Raw genomic sequence first — 10,888 nt, 5'->3', positions numbered from 1 at the left:
GCTGAGAAGTTAGTGGTGAACGTTGCCATCAGATAGGCCACGTCCTCTTTTTGTAGCACTGACATATATATATATATATATATATATATATATATATATATATATATATATATATATATATATATATATATATATATATATATATATATATATATATATATATATATATATATATATATATATATATAAATCTACTGCTTGGTACCACTCCTAAAAGGGTGCTTTAGCTAAAAATTAGAAGGCAAGACATGTCACAGAACCCAGGGGATAAAGTTATTTACTAACGGTTAAAAAACGTGTTAATATGTTCGTAATTATGTTCAAACGTGTAATTATGTTCAAAAAAATTTGACTTTAAGAAATGTATACCAACTTTATAATATTGCTGTTATGAAAGGAGCCGTTCATAAGCTCTACTTTCTTACCACACACACTTCATAAACCTGAATTTGTGCATGTGCAACGACATAGGTTTCCGATAGAAAACCAAGTAGCAAATTAGAGCATGGCTCTGACGTGTTGGAAAACTTCCTAAATTTCGTCCTGTGAAATGTGTGTAATGTTCAGAGAAACATTTTACAACTGTATTTTACCTATACTGTGAATCAAATGTTCGAGGATAAGATCATGCATACAAATCAGGCATGTTGTTGTAGATCCCCATGACATACTGCTGAATTGCTTTGGATGAATTAGTGGTTCAATTTTAACTTTAAACTATTAGCAACCTCACTCGGAGCAGTCGGATAACCCCTTGCAAAAATTGCATAATAAGCAATAAACTTGCAGCAGCAAAAATTGATTGCACCCACAAAACTTTCTCAAACACAATAAAAATACCACACTTGGAGCAGTCGGATAACTCCTTGGGCGAGCTGCCTTCGATTACGTTGGTCGATAGCGCTAATGGGCCAAGGAAATGTTTTCTGCTCTATGCACCAATTGTTTGCACCCACAAAACTTTCTCAAACACAATAAAAATACCACACTTGGAGCAGTCGGATAACTCCTTGGTCGAGCTGCCTTCGATTACGTTGGTCGATAGCGCTAATGGGCCAAGGAAGTGTTTTCTGCTCTATGCACCAATTTTTGAATTCTCAAACACAATAAAAATACCACACTTGGAGCAGTCGGATAACTCCTTGGGCGAGCTGCCTTCGATTACGTTGGTCGATAGCGCTAATGGGCCAAGGAAGTGTTTTCTGCTCTATGCACCAATTGTTTGCACCCACAAAACTTTCTCAAACACAATAAAAATACCACACTTGGAGCAGTCGGATAACTCCTTGGGCGAGCTGCCTTCGATTACGTTGGTCGATAGCGCTAATGGGCCAAGGAAGTGTTTTCTGCTCTATGCACCAATTGTTTGCACCCACAAAACTTTCTCAAACACAATAAAAATACCACTCTTGGAGCAGTCGGATAACTCCTTGGGCGAGCTGCCTTCGATTACGTTGGTCGATAGCGCTAATGGGCCAAGGAAGTGTTTTCTGCTCTATGCACCAATTATTTGTACCCACAAAACTTTCTCAAACACAATAAAAATACCACACTTGGAGCAGTTGGATAACTCCTTGGGCGAGCTGCCTTCGATTACGTTGGTCGATAGCGCTAATGGGCCAAGGAAGTGTTTTCTGCTCTATGCACCAATTGTTTGCACCCACAAAACTTTCTCAAACACAATAAAAATACCACACTTGGAGCAGTCGGATAACTCCTTGGGCGAGCTGCCTTCGATTACGTTGGTCGATAGCGCTAATGGGCCAAGGAAGTGTTTTCTGCTCTATGCACCAATTGTTTGCACCCACAAAACTTTCTCAAACACAATAAAAATACCACACTTGGAGCAGTCGGATAACTCCTTGGGCGAGCTGCCTTCGATTACGTTGGTCGATAGCGCTAATGGGCCAAGGAAGTGTTTTCTGCTCTATGCACCAATTGTTTGCACCCACAAAACTTTCTCAAACACAATAAAAATACCACACTTGGAGCAGTTGGATAACTCCTTGGGCGAGCTGCCTTCGATTACGTTGGTCGATAGCGCTAATGGGCCAAGGAAGTGTTTTCTGCTCTATGCACCAATTGTTTGCACCCACAAAACTTTCTCAAACACAATAAAAATACCACACTTGGAGCAGTCGGATAACTCCTTGGGCGAGCTGCCTTCGATTACGTTGGTCGATAGCGCTAATGGGCCAAGGAAGTGTTTTCTGCTCTATGCACCAATTTTTGCACCCACAAAACTTTCTCAAACACAATAAAAATACCACACTTGGAGCAGTCGGATAACTCCTTGGGCGAGCTGCCTTCGATTACGTTGGTCGATAGCGCTAATGGGCCAAGGAAGTGTTTTCTGCTCTATGCACCAATTGTTTGCACCCACAAAACTTTCTCAAACACAGTAAAAATACCACACTTGGAGCAGTCGGATAACTCCTTGGGCGAGCTGCCTTCGATTACGTTGGTCGATAGCGCTAATGGGCCAAGGAAGTGTTTTCTGCTCTATGCACCAATTGTTTGCACCCACAAAACTTTCTCAAACACAATAAAAATACCACACTTGGAGCAGTCGGATAACTCCTTGGGCGAGCTGCCTTCGATTACGTTGGTCGATAGCGCTAATGGGCCAAGGAAGTGTTTTCTGCTCTATGCACCAATTTTTGCATTCTCAAACACAATAAAAATACCACACTTGGAGCAGTCGGATAACTCCTTGGGCGAGCTGCCTTCGATTACGTTGGTCGATAGCGCTAATGGGCCAAGGAAGTGTTTTCTGCTCTATGCACCAATTGTTTGCACCCACAAAACTTTCTCAAACACAATAAAAATACCACACTTGGAGCAGTCGGATAACTCCTTGGGCGAGCTGCCTTCGATTACGTTGGTCGATAGCGCTAATGGGCCAAGGAAGTGTTTTCTGCTCTATGCACCAATTGTTTGCACCCACAAAACTTTCTCAAACACAATAAAAATACCACACTTGGAGCAGTCGGATAACTCCTTGGGCGAGCTGCCTTCGATTACGTTGGTCGATAGCGCTAATGGGCCAAGGAAGTGTTTTCTGCTCTATGCACCAATTGTTTGCACCCACAAAACTTTCTCAAACACAATAAAAATACCACACTTGGAGCAGTCGGATAACTCCTTGGGCGAGCTGCCTTCGATTACGTTGGTCGATAGCGCTAATGGGCCAAGGAAGTGTTTTCTGCTCTATGCACCAATTACTTGTACCCACAAAACTTTCTCAAACACAATAAAAATACCACACTTGGAGCAGTTGGATAACTCCTTGGGCGAGCTGCCTTCGATTACGTTGGTCGATAGCGCTAATGGGCCAAGGAAGTGTTTTCTGCTCTATGCACCAATTGTTTGCACCCACAAAACTTTCTCAAACACAATAAAAATACCACACTTGGAGCAGTCGGATAACTCCTTGGGCGAGCTGCCTTCGATTACGTTGGTCGATAGCGCTAATGGGCCAAGGAAGTGTTTTCTGCTCTATGCACCAATTGTTTGCACCCACAAAACTTTCTCAAACACAATAAAAATACCACACATGGAGCAGTCGGATAACTCCTTGGGCGAGCTGCCTTCGATTACGTTGGTCGATAGCGCTAATGGGCCAAGGAAGTGTTTTCTGCTCTATGCACCAATTACTTGTACCCACAAAACTTTCTCAAACACAATAAAAATACCACACTTGGAGCAGTTGGATAACTCCTTGGGCGAGCTGCCTTCGATTACGTTGGTCGATAGCGCTAATGGGCCAAGGAAGTGTTTTCTGCTCTATGCACCAATTGTTTGCACCCACAAAACTTTCTCAAACACAATAAAAATACCACACTTGGAGCAGTCGGATAACTCCTTGGGCGAGCTGCCTTCGATTACGTTGGTCGATAGCGCTAATGGGCCAAGGAAGTGTTTTCTGCTCTATGCACCAATTGTTTGCACCCACAAAACTTTCTCAAACACAATAAAAATACCACACTTGGAGCAGTCGGATAACTCCTTGGGCGAGCTGCCTTCGATTACGTTGGTCGATAGCGCTAATGGGCCAAGGAAGTGTTTTCTGCTCTATGCACCAATTGTTTGCACCCACAAAACTTTCTCAAACACAATAAAAATACCACACTTGGAGCAGTCGGATAACTCCTTGGGCGAGCTGCCTTCGATTACGTTGGTCGATAGCGCTAATTGGCCAAGGAAGTGTTTTCTGCTCTATGCACCAATTTTTGCACCCACAAAACTTTCTCAAACACAATAAAAATACCACACTTGGAGCAGTCGGATAACTCCTTGGTCGAGCTTCCTTCGATTACGTTGGTCGATAGCGCTAATGGGCCAAGGAAGTGTTTTCTGCTCTATGCACAAATTGTTTGCACCCACAAGACTTGCCCACACCTACTTGATTATAATTCAATAATATTATTTCAAGAAGGGTTCAAGGAACCGCTAGGCCAAAACCGCAACTGACACAAGAGCATAATACATTGATTTATTCCAAATTTACTGTTTGAACGAGAAAGACAGACCATTACCAGACACTTTAGAACTGTATTAATGTAGCACACCTTCTTACACTAATCTCAGTGCCATAATTTATTTTGCTATGCTTGCTTGTTTCAATCATCATAGAATATTTATCTTAGAATAAAAGTAAATTTATAATTTCTATAGGAGGAAACTACGAAATCACAGGCTTAATACTTAATAATATTATTTTATTGTATCAAAAAATTATAAGGAAACTCATCTTTTTCATTTTTCATGAAAATGTGGCTGTTTGAGAAAAAGAATCTGTTTTGGATTGAGAGATGTCAAATTTGAAGCAAAATTTAGCTAGTCAAGAGTCAAAATGTTGAGATGTGCTCAAAAATGGCCTTTCAAATAGTTTCTAAAGTACTCTTCTTTGCGCAAGGGTAAGTCCATGTTTATTTATAACTTAAAACCGCATTGCGGAGAAGTAAGGTATATTGTGCAAAAAATAATTTAGTTCTTTCTTTTTGCACCGAATGTATGTAAGCCGTCTCCTAATCTTATAGGATCACCTTGTCCGATTTGGTCACTCCTGGAAAAAAAAACAACAAACACAAAAAACACATACGTGATTTTGTTTGTGGTAAAAATTTTTAATTCCGCATTTTGGCATATAGGATCTTGAAACTTGAAAATAGGGTTATTTAATGTGCAGAATATGATGGTGTGATTTCCATTTAGATAACCTGTTTTGGTTGCTTTTCAAACAGTTCGTGGTAACGAACTGTAGTAAGGAGCGATCCGGCTCAATAGTAACCAAAACTCTAAAAAATTTAATTTTGATATAAATAGCTACATCAAAAGAATTGCATTTTAATGCTGATTTTAAATATATAAGTTTCATCAAGTTTAGTCTTAGCCATCAAAAGTTACGAGCCTGAGAAAATTTGCCTTATTTAGGAAAATAGGGGAAAACACCCCCTAAAAGTCGTAGGATCTTAACGAAAATGACACCATCAGATTCAGCGTATCAGAGAACCCTACTGTAGAAGTTTCAAGCTCCTATCTACAAAAATGTGGAATTTTGCATTTTTTGCCAGAAGACAAATCACGGGTGCGTGTTTATTTGTTTGTTTTTTTGTTTGTTTTTTTTTTTTCCCAGGGGTCATCGTATCGACCAAGTGGTCCTAGAATGTCGCAAGAGGGCTCATTCTAACGGAAATGAAAAGTTCTAGTGCCCTTTTTAAGTGACCAAAAAAATTGGAGGGCATCTAGGCCCCCTCCCACGCTCATTTTTTTCCCAAAGTCAACGGATCAAAATTTTGAGATAGCCATTTTGTTGAGCATAGTCGAAAATCTTAATAACTATGTTTTTGGGGATGACTTACTCCCCCATAGTCCCTGGGGGAGGGGTTGCAAGTTACAAACTTCAACCAGTGTTTACATATAATAATGGTTATTGGGAAGTGTACAGACGTTTTCAGGGGGATTTTTTTGGTTTTGGGGGTAGGGTTGAGGGAGGGGGCTATGTGGGAGGATCTTTCTTGGAGAAATATGCCATGGGGGAAAAAAATTCAATGAAAAGGGCGCAGGATTTTCTAGCATTACTATAAAAAAAAAAAAAACAATGAAAAAATAAACATGAAAACGTTTTTTCAAATGAAAGTAAGGAATAGCATTGAAATTTAAAACAAACAGAGATTATTACGCATATGAAGGGTTCTAAAAATACTTTAGCATAAAGAGCGAGGTATTTAGGAGGAGATAAATACCTCACTCTTTATGCTAAAATATTTTTAGTGATTTCAACTATTTATTCTACGGCCTATTTGATTCAGGGGTCATTCTTAAAGAATTGGAACAAAACTTACGATTTAGTGTAAAGAGCGAGGTATTAACGAGGGTAAAAACCCCCTCGCACACATAATAAAAATATAAGAATATAAAAGTTTGTTACGTAAGTTAATTCTTAAGTTACGTATATTTTTTACTAATAAAAACGTTCGTTGAATATTAAAAGTTCTAGTAGCCTTTTTAAGTAACCGAAAAATTGGAGGGCAGCTAGGCCTCCTTCCCCACCCCTTATTTCTCAAAATCGTCTGATCAAAACTAAGAGAAAGCCATTTAGCCAAAAAAAATTAATATACTAATTTCATTTCAATAATTTATGTGCGGAGAGCCAAAATCAAACATGCATTAATTCAAAAACGTTCAGAAATTAAATAAAAAAAACTAGTTTTTTTAACTGAAAGTAAGGAGCGACATTAAAACTTAAAACGAACAGAAATTACTCCGTATATGAAATGGGTTGTCCCCTCCGCAGTCCCACGCTCTTTACGCTAAAGTTTTTAGTTGTTTTAAAAAATAGAATTGTGGCAAAGAGTCAAACTTTAGCGTAAAGAGCGAGGGACTGCGGAGGGGACAACCCATTTCATATACGGAGTAATTTCTGTTCGTTTTAAGTTTTAATGTCGCTCCTTACTTTCAGTTAAAAAAACTAGTTTTTTTTATTTAATCCTCTTTCAGACATAGGTCATATTTTCACTGGCTCGTAACTTTTAATGGGTACCATTAAGCTTAATGAGCTCTATATTTTTGAAATCAACTTGAATGTTCGATTCTTTTGTAGTATGTACTATTATCAAATATTTGTGTTTTAGGGTTTCGATTACTCTTGATCCGGGTCACCCGGTACTTACAGCTTGTTGCCACGAACTGTTTGATGCAATGGAGAATGCTAGTATTTTTCAATATTATTCGCATTTTACTTTTTAATTTCAGGGCTAAAAAATGATTAGTTTGTGTTTAATACTAATACTGTTCTAGTGTTTCGAATTATATGAAACTTATTGATTCGTATTCTATGACCATTCAATTTTGATTGACATTATACCTAACTGTCTGTTAAATGGTCATCATGTGTAGTTTTGCTTCAGATTAAAAATCACCATTTGCCTTAATAAATGAATTTTCGTTTTTTCTTTGCGACATGAAATTTTCACGGGTATGTACCGACAGTATTTTTTATCATGAAATACAGACAAGTTCCGAAACAAAAAATGGAAATTCATAAAACACTTGAAACCCGAGTCTACAAAAGCTGTAAAAAAAAAAAAAAAAAAAAAAAAAAAAAAAAAAAAAAAAAAAAAAAAAACAAGAAGAATTCGGTTGCACACACGAAGGGACAAAGTCAAGGAGTTTTTTCCTAGAGGCAAATTCAAATCAGAATCTGATCGTTACCAATGTTCTAACTTTTAAACCAATTAATGAAAATAACTGCCTAGCTTTCTGCTGAGAAGTTAGAGGTGAACGTTGCCATCAGATAGGCCACGTTCTCTTTTTGTAGCATTGACAAATATATATATATATATATATATATATATATATATATATATATATATATATATATATATAAATCTTCTGCATGGTACCACTCCTAAAAGGGTGCTTTAGCTAAAAATTAGAAGACAAGAGATGTCAGAGAATTCAGGGGATAAAGTTATTTACTAACGTTTAAAAAACGTGTATGTTATGTTCAAAAAAATTTGACTTCAAGAAATGTATACCAACTTTATAATATTGCTGTTATGAAAGGGGCCGTTGATAAGCTCTAATTTTTTTTAAAAATGAAGGAATTATGACATCAAGAGGTACTTGTAATACTATTCCTTTATCTGTGCCATAAAACATAGTAAATAAAACAAGAAAATGAACCCGATTCGGGTAGATTTAATGAATGTTGACAAAAGCATCTACGAGCCAAGGAAAAACGTCTTTCTTTTAGATTCACGAATTTTTTTCATTGATTATATAGTGATTCAATAAGAGCCGTCTTTTTCTTCTATTGTTATTGTCTATCAAAGACCCAAAAAAAACAGTGTAATCATTTGGTGTAGTAGGTCAGAGTAAATGACTTGATGACGTCAAACAATAAAGCCTAAATGTATTGTAAGGTATATGTAATGTTGTTTAACATGTACAGCAATTAAAATTTTGAAGTGCCCCTCTCCCCAAAACAGATTTAATGTTAGCTTTGAGGCTTTTTATAAATATGAATTTTTCTGAGCAAAATATACGAAATAGGTACGGAACTCATTCAGCTTCAATCCTAGCTGTAAGAGAAAATGATTATTCCAGCTAAGGCTCTATAAATTGTTCACATAATTGACCATACTTCTGAAAGTTGGTCGTCGAAAAAGTACAATACATGGCCATATTCAAATATTCAATCTGTAGTTCGTGCCTATTTTTAGTCTATGAACTGTCAATTCCTTTTTGTGTAAATAAAAAAAAAACAATTGAAAATCAGGAGCAGCATTAAAAGTAAAAACGAACAGGAACTATACCGCATATAAGGGGGGGGGTCATACTTTGTTCTTTATATTGCTCCTAGATACCTTTCTATTTATGCTAGTGCTTTTAGTCCTTTTGAAAGAGCTTTTTATTCTAATGAACTCCCTCATATATGGCCTAATTTCCCACTATTTTCAGTTTAGGGATGCTCCTTACTTTCAGTCGAAAAAACTATTATTGAGTTTCTGATTATTTTTTAAATAATTCTGGTAAATCTGATTTTCCCTTCATGAAAAATTCACTTTGTTCATGGGAAACTTGTCCTTGAAAAGTTCTCTAATGTAAACTAACCCCCCCCCCCCCCCGTAAAATTCCCCATGGACAATTCTATCCTCTTAAAATTTCATCAGACTAGTTCATGCTTTCATTTGAAAAAAAAATAATTTCAAACACTATGTTTGGGGAAGCTTTAAGCAGGGATCTAACCTTGATAATGTCATAACAACTCAAATAAAACCGTAAATAACAATTAGAAGAGACCAAAGGAAACTGCCTAGGATCCAAGGAACCGCCAAGGAAACTGGCTGATTAGACCTAAGATGGAACCGGGGAAGAAAAAAAAACTTTAAGTTTGATTTCTTTTGTACTTAAAGATTAAATCAGATATAGCACTTTGGTTCAGGTTGAGTCAACCACACTCTTATAGTGTTATAATTTTTTTCGTAGGAAAACGTGAAGCAAAGATTAGTCGATTAATCCCAATTTTACAGAAGAGATAAGCGGCTACAAAAAGGTTATTGAGTTACGCTACCTTTCTCTGTCAATGGCACATCAGTGTACTTTTGCCCCCCCCCCCTTCTCCTCAGACAGATCAGTATAATATTAGGGAAATATATGAAACAGTATTTAAACATTTTGATGAAGGAACTTCGGTAGAAAGATAATAAGAAATGACTATAAGAAAAAAACATTTTATTTTGTTAATTCGTTAGTGTTTAATTTTACTCTGACATATCATCTCAGAATGTGACAGTCCTTACTGCTTCTCCTAGATTATACTTCCCTAAATTTCAAATTATTTGTATTTTACTTTAAAAGGAATAGAAACGATAGTCTTCTTTATGATAATTTCTGTCTATATACCCTTAAGCAAAAATACATCTTAGTCGAAAAAAAAACAATAAAGAGAACACTTAGATTATAATTTTACGGTTTAGTCTTTATTGTCTTTGTTAGTCTTTGTTGTGAAACTTTTTGCAAAATAAAATGTATATTTTGGGGGAGAGGGTTTGGGTTTCCTTTTAAGTTCTGTCTTTGCCTAAGTACAAGTATATGAAAACTTCAGTGGTTAACTTGTTTGAGCTATTTATAGATTTTTTGCATGGGCTAAGGAGCAATTTGATCTGTTCGTCTGATTTTTTTCGCTCTACTTTCATTATAATCATTTTTTCTTGAAAGTCTTTTCACATGGGCTCAAATGAACTTAATTATTCAAATAGTTTTCATGTAAGCAGCAGAGAAAATACTAAATGTAAGCCCAAATATAGAATCAGAATAATATTAAACCGCTAATCAAGATTTGTGGATGCCAAGTCGCCAGAAAATTTGATTCTGGGAAAGTGTTTTTTAATATTGAGCAATTAATTAATTAATGACATTATTTTCAGGAAATTGGGATTCGAAAAGATCCTAGAAGATTAATGGACAGAACGAATGAAGGAAGAAATAATGCATAATCATGGCTGAAGGTTTTGAAGGATTGTAGTGTCAAACTATTCTCTGAAATTTTATAAGTTGCATATTTTTAATGATGTCTTTTGCTTAGCTGCAGCCTAAGATAAGTTAAAGAAGCTGTGGTGTTTTTTGCCTTTGTATTATGTGTAAATCTCTATTCTAGTTTCGAATCATTAGGTTAAAGATAAACCTTCAAACGGGACAATCAAATTAGGTAGCTATATGCACAAAATTGGGATATTTTTCATCTTAACAACAGTAAATTCGTTCAATGAAATAAGTTGGTTTAATGCTTCGTAAAAGCTGCCATCAATAAGTGTTTTTTTAAATATAAATACTTTTTCAATATTCAGTAACAAAGTCAGATTACAAATCATGGGTTGAA

The 10,888-nt window shown here is 36.5% G+C and overlaps 1 protein-coding gene across 1 annotated transcript in view; it reads left to right on the top strand.

Annotated features, from left to right (window-relative positions):
- The window catches only part of LOC136038853 (uncharacterized), a 32,534-nt gene extending 21,902 nt beyond the window's left edge, over positions 1-10,632 (top strand). Inside the window, exon 3 of the mRNA XM_065722299.1 lies at positions 10,437-10,632. The gene's annotated coding sequence lies outside the window, so the exon portion shown is untranslated. The remainder of the gene's footprint in view (positions 1-10,436) is intronic.
- The last annotated feature ends 256 nt before the right edge of the window (positions 10,633-10,888 follow it).

Source organism: Artemia franciscana, chromosome 18 (genome assembly GCF_032884065.1).
Source record: "Artemia franciscana chromosome 18, ASM3288406v1, whole genome shotgun sequence".
Classification (NCBI taxonomy): Eukaryota; Metazoa; Arthropoda; class Branchiopoda; order Anostraca; family Artemiidae; genus Artemia; species Artemia franciscana.
Note: the sequence above shows the minus strand (reverse complement) of the source record. Positions and strands in the feature narration are given on the sequence as shown.